The 12189-nt window shown below is 43.2% G+C and overlaps 1 long non-coding RNA gene across 1 annotated transcript; it reads left to right on the top strand.

The window, feature by feature from the left end:
• The first annotated feature begins 10303 nt into the window (after window positions 1–10303).
• Window positions 10304–10945, top strand: LOC141147703 (uncharacterized). The gene is made up of 2 exons (XR_012245110.1): window positions 10304–10495; window positions 10594–10945. It is a non-coding gene; the product is annotated as an uncharacterized lncRNA (long non-coding RNA).
• Window positions 10946–12189: the final 1244 nt, after the last annotated feature.

Below are 12189 nucleotides of genomic sequence, written 5' to 3'. Positions count from 1 at the left end.
CTGCACACAGCTACAAGGTAAACTTCTGCCTTTCAAAACACCCTGACTTCATGTTGTTTACATGAATAAATTATTTACTATTCCTTTACATACTTTTTAGAACTTACTTTGGACCGGCCTCTTACTTTGGTGGTTAACACTGATTTTCTCAAGCAACACGGTGTGCTTCATGATGAATTAGGTAATAGATTCCTTTTCACTAGCCTCACCTGTGCCCAAGTACATTTTAAAGTTTCCATTTCCCTACCTTTCTGATCCTCCTTTTTTCCTTTATATTTCATATAGGATCCACTGTTATTTTTATCCCCTTTTCCCAGCACCGGTACTATATACTTGTGAATGTACCGCTATGAGAATCTTTTCTTACAGCAGATACCATCAAGTAAGTATAGGCATAAACTACCATATCTGGCCCCAGTTAACAACAGCAAGACCCCTAACACTATCCATTTTTCCAACTAGGCCTGCTTTAAGTGGTCTGCAGATATGGTTCCACCTTGATGTCCTTTCTTTGCTGTGTGCATACATATATCACAGGCACTTCCTGACCTTGCCTCTCTACAGCTTTTAGATATACATGTAAGTCCGCACTTTCTCCAGAGATATAGATACATTTATACCTATTTATATATATATATTTTTTGTTCTCTTTTTAATACAATGCACATATGCGCAACCCTCTATTCCTGGAATAACTACCACAGTGCATTATGACACATGACTATCTTTACATTCCTTTGCCAGGTCTACTGTATGCCCCCTGCAGGCATAATTTACGGCGCGGTCTGCCTGCTCCCCTGTGGGGATCTCCCTGGGTGGCTGTGTTCCCCCTCTCCCTCTCTTCCCTCCCGTCTTGGGCACTGACGCCCCAGGTATGTCCGCAGTTCCGTTTAGTGGTGTGGAGCTTGGGGTTGCATGAATGTCCAGCCACAGTTGCAGTGTGTTATTGTTTTTACTATGCAGTGTTTGGTCAAATTAATATTTCTAACATGTGTTCTTATGTTCACCACACAGAATTTTTTATATATATCCATCCTATGAGCTCCTGTTCCCTGAAGAAGCCAATGTTTTGGCGAAACATGTAGGAAAATGAGCCCCCCCTCCTTCAACGGCCACTTGCCATCTGGCCCACTTGACCATTCTTAGGGTCACTTACAGTACATGTATCCACAAAATTTGTATAATTACTGTATGAATTGTTTATAATGTACATTGTATTTATGATAGACTATTAATAAAATTTGTAATTTTAGTATTTTTTGTTCTATCTTTTCTTCTCTAATCTTCCTGACCCTAGCACCGCTATAATCCCTTGTCCACACACCCATTTAACGTTTGATTATTTAGGGGATGAGGTGCTGTATCCTCTGGTACCATCTAGCCATTTTTACCTTTTTTATCACAGAATATACTAAATGCACTTCAGAAAATGATAGGGAAAAGGCTAGGGGAACAGGCAGGCACGAATGTCAAAATGGGATTTGTTGTCAGTGATGGTGGAGCTAACATGACAAAGACTATCCGTGATGGAAGGTTTGTTGGTGTGCGCTGCTGTGCACACATCCTGCATCTAGTCGTTAGGTGTGCTCTTGATGATAATACTAACAGTGGAAGGTTAGCAGCACTTTTAGAGTCGTGCCGCAAAATTGCTGGTCACTTCCACCGTAGTGTGAAGGATAGCCACCTTCTCAGGCAGGAACAGAGAAAGGCAGGCCTCGTGGAGCACTGCCTCAAACAGGATGTTGGAACGAAGTGGAACTCCACCTTACATATGCTAGAGCGTATACTTGAGCAACAGAGGACAATTCATGCAATGTCATGTGAACATTTTATTGGTATTGTCAGACCACTAGGCAGGGAGGACTGGGTCATGATTGACCAAGTTGTCACAGTGCTCAGGCCTTTTGAGGATGTCACTGACAATTTAAGCAAAGAGAGTGCTAGCCTGGCAGAAGTGGTTCCCCTCTTTGCACACCTTTCTAATAAACTTGATTCCTTCCTTTCCAATAGGGAAAGATGGCCTGGTGGCAAAATACTTGCAGAAGTTGATGCCCTTCTGAGGAGACTGAAGGAGCAACTCAGTTGGCGCATAAAAGAGCTCATCGACTCTCGCCCCGAGTTCATGTTAGCCACAATTTGTGACCCCAGAATAAAAGCCAAAATAGCACTCAGGAAAAATACTCTCACCACCTGGAGGGATATATTGATAGAGAGGGTACGTGAGAGGGAAAGGAAAATGGGAATACAGTTAGAGGAGGGAGAAGAAGATGAGCTGGAGATGTCTGATGATACTCTGTTAGCTGATACTAGCAGCACTGCTGCCAGTGCTCACTCCTCCAGAGCATCAGCCTTTTGGGCTGAGGCACTTGACAGTTTTGTGGGACCCACTAAACAGCCCCCTAGAAAAGAAAAAACTGCTGGTGACATAGTTAGGGCTTACCTAGCGGAACCTCCTTTGCCCCACAGTACAGATCCCTTAAGTTTTTGGGATGAAAAGAAGGGTGTGTGGCCTGCTTTGTCCTCGGTAGCCCAGGAGCTTCTTTCCTGTCCATCAACCACGGTCCAGAGTGAGCGGGTGTTTTCTGTAACAGGAAATATTTTATGCCCTCAGCGCTCACAATTGCTCCCCCAGCTCTTAGAACAAATGGCTTTTTTAAAAGTCAACCTGCCAAAGCTTGGTTACCCTGCTCTTGAGTTTGATGCTGAATAAAAAAATTATACTCATCCATGTTAACATAATTTCGAATTCTTCACCTGACCGAGTCCCACGTCTCCCCTAAGGTCCTCATTCCATGCCAGAAATCATCAGATATCCCATCCTGACCATTTACGTGAGGGCTTAAATATGGTAGTTAGTTACTCCATGTCTGACCCTATACCATCCTATCAAATATAATGAACAACTGAGATGGTCAGGTTGAAAACAAAGTTCCATTTGGTTTGTAATGATTTGGCATGGAATGATCCCCTACTAAGTCCCACCTCATACCTCCTGCCCTGCTATTTTCCTGTCCAAGGTTTTAGCTACTGATCTGGTATTATAACTTAAATAGTTGTCCTTTTGAGACAACTGTGTCATTTAGTAGCATAAAAAATAAATGGGACAGCTGTATCATTTGTACATATAAATTAAAACTTTAAAACATTCAGTTTGTGAAACTTACCTGCTGCAAGTCCTAACTCCTGTTATTTCCACTCCCCCTGCCTTCTTCTCAAATCTCCAATACCTAGGACACTGGAACACAAACGCATTCCCTTTAAGTTTGGTATAAGCAGCACCATGAAGGGGAAAGGCAAACTGTTTGGCAGTGCGATTGCGAACATGGTTATGCAATATATCAGGAAAGCACAGACCACGCATGAGTACAAACAGCACCTTGGAGGATTGCCTTCTGTCGGGGTTTCACTACCTGGACAGGTGTCAAAACTGGCTCAAGCTGCTGTATTTGTATTTATTAAGTTAAATATGTTGTAGTTTTGGTTGTTGTGTTATGCAGCTTGCCAACCTGGCTGCTTGCTTGCTTACTCCTATACTTGTAGTACTAGTGGTGGAAATAGAGGTGATACTGAGTCTGCTGCTATGCTAATATACATACAGACACATGAAAATGAAGGCCTACAATGGTACTATGAGTCTCCTATAGACCCCACCACCAAAATGTTTGTTTGTTCAACCCTCTGATGGCACCTACATCGTGGCAAAAAGTTTTTTGCTGCTAATATATCCAGTTCACAAGATATTCAAGTAATCTCCAGGCCACATAAGTCAGAAATAGTCAGAAATAGGTGAGTACCTGCTCAACTGCCCACATACTCCCCCATCTATCATTGATTTCCATTCATTTATGTAACTCTTGTTTTATTTGCCAATGTAGTGTAAGTACCACTGGAATGAGTGGATGAGGCTTCATCATGACAGACACATACAAGTTGAAGACTTCACAGGTACGCATTAACCATACACATCTTTTAGGATGTATAAATAGCGGCAAACTTGTATGTAGGGATGCACGATAGCGGTATTGGATACTAGTAATTATTTCTCTGTACTCGTCTTCAATACCAAAGACCATTCAGGTGCATCCAAGTACTGTTAGAGAGCGTGACGCCAGCTTCACAGCTTATCAGGAAGCCAGGCCTCCCAGATTCTTGATTGGCAGTCATTTGGTATTGACGAATACAGATAAAAAATTACCGTACTCATATCCAATATCGGTATCAGTGCATCCCTACATAGAGGGAATCTCAAGTGATGCATGTTCATTTCAAACATAAAATCAAGACAGCTGTATACTGAACACTTATACACTTTTCCAGATCATTATATGTTGTAGTCCAAAGTTTCAGTAACAGAAATGGAAATAGTATTAGTATTCATTACTAATACTACTTCCATTTCTGTTACTGCAACTTTGAACTAGAACATATAATGATGCGGAAATAAAAAGAGAATAGTAAGGTCAGCGAGCCAGTATAATACCTAGCTAAATCTAAATGAAGTTGTTGGTGACAACTGGCAACTATAAACAAAACGGTGAACTGAGCTGCTTTGGGTCCTGGGGCAGAGGAAGAACTAACCCTCAGTTTTCAGAAGGAGAGGGTTCTCTGCTGCTTTGAGTACTAACAGACGAGCTCTCAGGCAATGGAGCATTGTGTCTGGAAATTGCTTCCATCAATGAGAGTCTCAAATGCTCCATTGCCTGGTTGTGCTGTTGGTTTACCCGGCTCAACAACAATTCAAAATGGTCAGTTTGCTGTCTACCTATGAGATGTATGGTCCGGGTAAGCCTTCTCATGTCCCATGACTGCCTTCTATTTTCATTTGACAATCTCCTCACTTCTCTAAGGAGCCTCTCAATTTGTGCAGTTAAGCCAGGCGGTACAGCAGTTGGCACCCGGACAGGAGGTGGCGACTGCAGTACATGCACACTGGGGGCAGCAATACATGGTGGCAGCAATCCGGAACCTTGGCCCCTGACCTCCTCCTCTGGCCATAGGGAGAAGCCAGGAGTCTGTGACATAGCAGGTCTCAATTCTGGCTCATTCTGCAACTCTATACCCTCCAAAATAAGGACAGGACAAGTGCGGGCTGCACTGCACTCTCCCCTCAGGCTGGTCTTGTTGATCTAAAATAGATGAGATAGCAAATGTTGACGATAGCATTCATAAACAATTCTAGGTTACACATACAAACATTAGGGTTGATTTACTAACACTGGACACAGTGCTAACTCTGGTGAAGCTATGCATAAACCAATCAGATTAAGCTTTCCCAAAAAAATCTGGAAGCTGATTGATTTCTCTGCAGAGCTGCACCAGATTTTGCACTGTAATTTTGTGTAAACCCACTTCATTGTTTACTACTTTAAAACACAACACTTCACTGTATGATTTCATGGAGAAGTGATTGAAGTATGAGTTGTGTGTATGAGTTTGAAAATGGATGGTAATATCTTATATATGTTAACCCTTTCATGACTAAGCCTATTTTTGACATTTGGTGTTTACAAGTTAAAATCCGTATTTTTTTGCTATAAAATTACTTCGAGCCCCCAAACATTATATATATTTTTTAGCAGAGAATCTAGAGAATAAAATGGTGATTGTTGCAATATTTTTTATGACACGGTATTTGTGCAGCGGTGTTTTAAACACAACATTTTTGGGAAAAGGAACACTTTCATGAATTTAAAAAATAAAAAAACAGTATTGTTAGCCCAATTTTTTTGTATAATGTGAAAGTTGATGTTACGCCGAGTAAATAAATACCAAACATGTCACGCTTTATAATTGCACGCACTCGTGGAATGGTGACAAACTACGGTACCTAAAAATCTCTATAGGCGACGCTTAAAATTTTTTTTTTATGGTTACCAGGTTAGAGTTACAGAGGAGGTCTAGTGCTAGAATTATTTATATTGCTCTGACGATCGTGGTGATACCTCACATGTGCGATTCTAACACCATTTACATGTGCGGGCACAACTTCCGCATGCGTTTTTTGGTGCGCAAGCTCGCGGGGACAGGGGCGCTTTAAATTTTTTTTTTTATTATTATTTATTTTTATATTTAGAAATTGTGTTTTAAAAAAAAAAAATTTGGATGACTTTTATTGCTGTCACAAGGAATGTAAATATCCCTTGTGACAGTAATAGGTGGTGACAGCCAGGTACTCTTTATGGAGGGATCGAGGGTCTAAAAGACCCCCGATCCCTCCTTTGCACTTCACAGTATTCAGATCACCATTTTTGGCGATTCTGAATACTGTATATTTTTTTAAAACAGGCGCCACTGGCACTCGAGTAGACGGGAAGTGACATCATGACGTCGCTTCCGCATTTACAATTAGAAGGCTGGAACGAAGCCGTTCACAGCTTCGTTCCAGACTGTCAGCAGCCGGCAGTAACCGTGGTGGCGGATTGGTGATCAGGCCTCCCGGTGGATCGGGAGGCCCGGTAAGAGCGGTAGGAGGCGGCAGGAGGCGGCAGGAGGGGGGAGTCCCCTCTCGCTCCTCCGGTATAACAGCCAAGCGGCTTTTAGCCGCATCGGTTGTTATACTTGGAAAGCCGATCGCCTGCTCTACAAAACAGTAATGGGATGATGCCTGCAGCTGCGGGCATCTTCCCGGTATAACCCCTGAAAGCTGAGGCTGCACATCTGCCTACGCTCGGTGGGAAGGGGATAATAATGACTGTGTGTAATGTGTAGATGATTATGGTGTGTCTTGTTTCTTTATATTGGCAGCTTGTGTACTTACCCTGAGGAATATTGAGCCGCTGTTTTCTTCCAGATGACGCTGGAGGGATACGGCTGGGGCTTTCTGTTAAAGACGGAAGAAAAGAGACAAGGAAATGTTCCAGATAAAGTTAAGTGAACAGCGCTATTTATTTTTGCCTGTTATAAGTTGTACTACAACATCAAAGCAGTATAAATAAAAGGTACCCCAGATGTATCCTGACTCCTTGTGTCATAAATTACTGTATTCCCATCTTATTGCCCCAACTATAATTGCCCAAAAATATACTGACACAAAGATCGAAGTAAAATGTCTCTTTTCTTTTGGTTGACGATTCTTTCGAGGCACTAAGTATCAAAAATGTTTCCCTTGTATCTGTGTAAACTACTTCCATGGTCCCTCCCTACCGTTCTGCACCGACTCGGGGACGAACCACATTCTGCAGATACACCATTGTAACTACCAGTTAATCCACCATAACTGGCATTCCACTGGGGACCCATACCTTAGATGGGTCCCAATCATCTGATCACAACAAGTTATTTTAAAATACCTCCAAAGACCCAACCGAACGTACCCTGTAAAATAAACAAAAACAACCAATACAACAAAAAAGTAAGCATAGAACGAACCAAGCCGATGTAGGGAGGGAGGGCGGGCGGTAATGCTTCTCCTCCTCGTGTACTCTCAGGATATCTGGTTTCACCTTGTCACCCACACTCCTGGCTTTTTGTAGTCCCTCCTCCACACTGTCTGCCCAATCCCCTGCAGCCCCATGTTGTCTGACAACATGTTCTTATCCCGACTTGCCCAGCTTCCCTGTGCTCCTAATCATGCTAGCACTACGCTGTTTTTTTTTGTTTGGGCTTCGAGCTAATACTCTGTACTCACAAAAAAGTGCACTCAGGTGAATTAAAGTGGATTGTATACACCGCTTTGTCATTTTATCCCTAAAGGTGATAAGGCTTACCTGTAGGTAAAATTAATATTATTTAGGAGATATCCTCCTCAGATGCAGCCGCTGAGGTCAGCGGCAGTGCATGCGCTCTGAAGGTCTGCTGGACCCTGCAGAAAAATCAAAGCTCCTCACCGGTAAAAGGACTCCCACGCGCATGCGTGGGAGAGACCTCATTGCGGCTCCGGCCACTCAGGAGTGGCGGAGCCCGCGACCGCGGAAGAGACGGCGAGGCAACATGTCAGCCCCCTCAGCGCTGACCGGGTCGGGCTGCAGGGGCCTCGTTCTAAGGTATTTCATAGAAATTCATAATGTGCTATTATTATGCGATGCATACTAACACATTATGCCATTGTCTTGCAGGTTCCTTTTTTTTTTCCTTCTGTGGTTTAAAGCCGCTTTAATTTGCACTGGAACCGTAAAATCTAATCTAAAGTTGCTAATGTGTTAAAACAGATGTTATATTTTTTGGCAAATTGAACAATGAACATTTTTTGTGAATAACCTTTTACATATACTATAGTATACCCCCTCTTTTATTACACAATCCCATGCTTACTTCAGTTTCCTTAGTCCCCCCCTTCACATCATAGTTTCCCCTTCACAGTCATGTTCTGAAGGTATGAGGTGTCATGTGTGTGTGGATTTGAAAATGGACCTTAATAATAATAATGTGTATTAGATGATAATGCCTGTGTGTATATAATATCATGGACATCGATGAATGATGATAATGGTGTGTCCTGTTTCTTTCCAGATTATGTACACTACTAACCCTGAGGCGTAATGGTCCTCTGCTTCCTGCCAGAAGTTGATGCTTCTGGAGAGTCCGGGATACGGATCGGGGTTTCTGTTAAAGACGGAAGAAAAGACAAGAGTCAAGGTAATGTTCAAAATAAAGTCAACAGCTTTAGTTATTATTTTTGCCTGGTATATGTTGGACGACAACAACATATTTTATAATCCAAGCGTAAAAAAGTGCACTGAGGTGAATTAAAGTGGATTGCATACCCCACTTTGTAATTTTTTTACCTACAGGTAATCCTATAATAAAGCTTACCTGTAGGTAATATGAATATCCCCTAAACCTGTACGGTTTAGGAAATATCCACCTCGGATGCAGCCGCTGACGTCAGTGGCGGTGCATGCGCTCTGAAGGGCCGGCAGACGGTTCAGAAAAATCAAAGCTCCTCGCTGGAAACAGGACTCCCACACACATGCGTGGGAGAGACCTCATCGCGCCTCCAGCCACACACAGCGTTGACGCCTGGTAGAGACGGCGAGGCAACGTGTCAGCCCCCATAGCGCTGGCCGGGTTGGGCTGCAGGGGCCTCGTTCTAAGGTATTTCATAGAAATTCATAATGTGCTATTATTATGCGATGCATACTAGCACATTATGCCATTGTCTTGCAGGTTTATTTTTTTTTTCTTCCGTGGTTTACTACCGATTTAATTTGCACTGGAACTGTAAAATCTAATCTGAAGTTGCTGATGTGTTAAAACAGATGAGATGATATATTTCTTGGCAAACTGACCAATTAACATTTTTGTGAATAGCCTTTTACATATACTATACTATAGTACACCCCCCACTTATATTAATCAATCCCATGCTTGTTTTAGTTTCCCCTTGACAGTAGTGTTCTGATCTGAACACCCTTCACAATGGTATCTTCTCCCCCACCTTCATAGCACCTGAGCACACCTATGTCATCTGCCCTCCCCCTTTGCATCCTAACCCCCCTGCAACTCGACCCTCCTTCACATCACAGCCTCAGCACCTCTGGCCCCCTTCACATTACACAGCCCCCTGCATATTTGGCCCCCTTCACATTACACAGCCTCTGCACCTTTGACACTTTCACATCCCCCCTGCAGCGCTGCCCCATCCTACCTTATTTGGGCACACAGAGCCGGAGACACAGCAGCACTGAATAATGGGTGGGAGCACGAGGTGCTGAAGTTAACCAGCAGTTGATTGGTTTCTAGGGCCGCATAGCAACCAATCACCTGTTTAACTTGTGAAGTTATTTTCATCAGCTCTGAGATAGTGACAGCGGCAGAGGAAGGCAGACAGAACCGGCACCTAAATGGCTAGACTGTGGTGTTCCAGATGGCACAGTGACTTGGTCCACATCTGGCCCACAGTCTGCCATTTAGTGATGCCTGCTTTAAATGTTAAAGAGGAGGGCCAGTCCAAAAAAAAAATAAATAAAAGTCAGCAGCTACAAATACTGCAGCTGCTGACTTTGAATTGGACACTTACCTGTCCCAGGGTCCAGCGATGGGGGGGATCGAAGCCCCGCTCGTCTCCCCCTCCATTGAGTGGCGTCGGCATTGCAACTGTGGGCGCCGGGCTGTGGCTTCACAGCCTGGCACCCACTGCGCATGTGCAAGCGGTGCCGCGCACCGTGATTGGCCGCTCAGTCACCTGGGACCTGTAATGGGTCCCAGATGATTGACAGGAGGGAGGGAGCAGAGCTGAGCCCTTCCTGTGCCGAGGGGGAAGTGATGTCACCAGCCCAGGCACTGGAAGAGGCAGACTACGAGGGACCCCCTAGCAACAGACATTTAGAGGTGAGTAAAAAAAAAAATATCCAAATGTTTTTTTTTATTTTTTTTTAGGCACAATCGTGACTTTTTTTTTTTTTAGGGTGGAACACCACTTTAAATAGAAGTTTATCATTATACATCCTTTGTCTTTGTGTTAGGTACTCACCAGAATGTCGATGGGATGGACTTGGAGCTGATCGCTCTACAGATGATGTTGCTCGATCTGGAAAACATGTATGTAAAGAAAAACGTAAGTCTCACATGCATAGTCATAAAAAATAATAGTGAGCTTGAAACAACCATATAACTGCAATATATAATGATATATTTCATTTTACTCACCACCAGCTCTTTGATGTGGACCCTTGCTGCTGACTCCAGGGACATCCTCTGCCAGAAGGCCAAGGCCATCTCTCAGCTTTGCCTCCCACTCTCGTAACTCAACAGGCTTTCCCCTAATATGCTCTCCCCGTAGACGCTTCTTCAGCTTTTTGATGACTGCCGCCCGACAATCATAGAATCTGCACATGAAAAATAAACATTATTAGTTACATAAAATAGAAACCAAACTGATTTATTTTTTTGAAAAGCAACCTGTCGTTTCACACATTGATGGTTTTATACATTACAATATTTCCATGTATGTGAATGTTCTCTTCTGTATGTGGCTGTGCCAAATAAATAGTTTTGTAAAGTAGAACTGTTACTTTTTATTGACTATTACACTGTGTATTTTTTACAAATGTGTATTCTAAGAGTGAAAGAATATTGGAATAATTACCTGTATCTGATGCCAGTGGTGGGCCTGCGAAAATTGGAGACCGCATTCACGGAGTCCCGGACTCGTCCCCAGCCTACTGCCTTCTCGGATGTTGGCACAGTTTGGCAGAAGAGTGTCACTTTTTCTATTAGAACTGCAGCAACCAATGCAGCATTCTCCTCTTGGGTAAATACAGGCCCCCTTGATCTTTGTCGCTTGCTTTGGTGGGGTTGCTGCATGTCTGAGTCCGCACTCTCTGATGTAGTGGGGGACACATGTCTCCGTTTTTGGCCATGCTTCTGCTCCACTCCACCTCCACACTCTCTACCAAACCACTCAAAAACAACTACAAAAAAAAACTATCTCACTCTCTGCTCTCTGCTCCTCCCAGCTCCCACACCTCACCACACCAATGCACAATACACCCTCTCAAAATGGTGTACAGGGGCTATAGCTGGCTAGCTGCGTGTTGAAAACGAAACTAAAATACGAGATCGCGAAACATTACGAATGACCACGATGTATTTACGAATGTACGAATCCATTTGAAGCACGCTAGTAGACTCGAATCAATGAAAACAAAACAATGTTACGAAACTAGGAATCAACGGGAAAGGCAATCTCACAAAAGTAACAATTACTAAATTACGAGAAGTGTACCGAATAAACAAAAATGATTATCTAACAAAATTACGAATTTCGAATCAAAGAAAATTAGACAGAATTACGAATCATTCAGTATCAACGAAAATACGAACGACTCCGAATCAAACCGCGTCTTATGAAATTACGAATTGCTAGACTAACGGAATTCCGAATTATATCGTTTAAAGTTTAACAAAAATACAACTATCACGAAAATACGAACGAGTCCGAATATGAACCCTCGCGTATTACGAAATTACGAATCGTTACGAATCCACGGAAACAAGACGAAACTAAACTAAACTAAATTTTTTGTTGTGCACATGTCTAATGTTCAGGAACGTCCTCAGAATGAGTGCCCACAGCACGCCCGCTATGATCACAGGACACAGCCGAGCACAGATCAGGATATGGGCTCTGTGATTGGCCCTCCCGATCATGTGGTGGCTGTGCCCAATCACAGCCTTCACAATGTAAACAGATGTGTGTCTTTGTGTCAAGTTCTCCCCGCTGAGCTCAGTGAGAGCTCAGTGCAGGGG

The sequence above is a fragment of the Aquarana catesbeiana genome, linkage group LG06 (genome assembly GCF_042186555.1).
Source record: "Aquarana catesbeiana isolate 2022-GZ linkage group LG06, ASM4218655v1, whole genome shotgun sequence".
In the NCBI taxonomy this organism is placed as follows: Eukaryota; Metazoa; Chordata; class Amphibia; order Anura; family Ranidae; genus Aquarana; species Aquarana catesbeiana.
Note: the sequence above shows the minus strand (reverse complement) of the source record. Positions and strands in the feature narration are given on the sequence as shown.